General features: G+C 48.4%; 1 pseudogene; it reads left to right on the top strand.

Annotated features, from left to right (window-relative positions):
* Positions 1-354: 354 nt before the first annotated feature.
* Positions 355-1,286, top strand: LOC117000204 (annotated as a pseudogene).
* The last annotated feature ends 261 nt before the right edge of the window (positions 1,287-1,547 follow it).

Raw genomic sequence — 1,547 nt, 5'->3', positions numbered from 1 at the left:
TGAAAGAGATTGACTTTGAAATTGGAGTCTTCAAACTGTCTACTTTATTTTTCCAGCAAGATTTTAGTGTGATCATCCTGAAAGAGAGGGAAGTGGAATGAGCAAAGAGCATCTGTGTGGGACTGCATGGGGGCACATGGAGCCCTGTTTTCCCTTTGGGCTCCCCAGTGTTCAGGCTGAGAGCAATCCTGAAGATGAGGCAGTAACTCAGCATTAAAAACCCAAACTCAAAAAGGTTTAGTAAAGTTCCTTCACAGGAAGGGGATTCCAAATAAAATAGCAGAGATTAAACCAATCAAGTTCATCTCAGCTTATCAATGTCTTCTTTCCTCAGTCCACAAAGCCAAGAGTGAAATGTCCAACAGTAGCTCCATCAGCCACTTCCTCCTGCTACCACTGGCAGACACGCTGCAGCTGCAGCTCCTGCACTTCTGCCTCTTCCTGGCCATCTCCCTGGCTGCCCTCCTGGGTAACGACCCCATCATCAGAGTCGTAGCCTGCGGCCACCACCTGCACACCCCATGTTCTTCTTCCTGCTCAACCTGGCCCTCACTGACCTGGGCTGCATCTGCACCACTGTGCCCAAAGCCATGCACAATTCCCTCTGGGACACCAGGAACATCTCCTACTCAGGATGTGCTGCCCAAATATTTTTTCTTGTTTTCTGTGCTACAACAGAGTTTTTCCTCCTGACCATCATGTGCTACGACCGCTATGTGTCCATCTGCAAACCCCTGCACTATGGGACCCTCCTGGGCAGCAGAGTTTGTGCCCACATGGCAACAGCTGCCTGGGCCAGTGCCTTTCTCAATGCTCTGCTGCACACAGCCAGTACATTTTCCCAACCCCCGTGCCAGGACAATGCCCTTGGTCAGTTCTTCTGTGAAATCCCCCAGATCTTCAAGCTCACCTGCTCAGACTCCAGCCTCAGGGAGCTTGGGTTTCTTGCTGTTAGTGCCTGTTTAGGATTTGGCTGCTTTGTGTTCATTGTTTTCTCTTATGTGCAGATTTTCAGGGCCGTTCTGAGGATCCCCTCTGAGCAAGGTTGGCACAAATCCTTTTCCACCTGCCTCCCTCACTTGGCTGTTCTCTCCCTGTACATCAGCACTGCAGTCTTTGCCTACCTGAAGCCCCTGTCTGTCTCCTCCTCATCCCTGGATCTGTCCCTGTCAGTTCTGTACTCAGTGGTGCCTCCAGCCCTGAACCCCCTCATCTACAGCCTGAGGAACCAGGAGCTCAAGGCTGCCCTGCAGAGATTGATGATGGGACAATTTCGGAAACATTAAACTTCTGGGAAATTTACTCAATTCACTTGTAATAAAAGTTATGTTTGATATTTCTTCCTGTTGGTTTCATTTTGGAGCTTCTTTTTCTTTATTTTAGTATGATCATATTGCCCACAAAAAAGCCATTCTTTGTACTTTTTCTCCTTTTGTTTCTTTCCACCTTTCCTGTGGCCCACTGACTGTGTCAATGAGGCGCTGTGCTCTTGGTGACTTTAAATGAAATAAAGAGTCTCTCCCCTAGCAGAATTTTCTCCCAAGATG

Source organism: Catharus ustulatus, chromosome 9 (assembly GCF_009819885.2).
Source record: "Catharus ustulatus isolate bCatUst1 chromosome 9, bCatUst1.pri.v2, whole genome shotgun sequence".
NCBI classification, from domain to species: domain Eukaryota; kingdom Metazoa; phylum Chordata; class Aves; order Passeriformes; family Turdidae; genus Catharus; species Catharus ustulatus.
The sequence above is the reverse complement of the archived record's forward strand: the minus strand, read 5'-3'. Positions and strand labels throughout refer to the sequence as shown.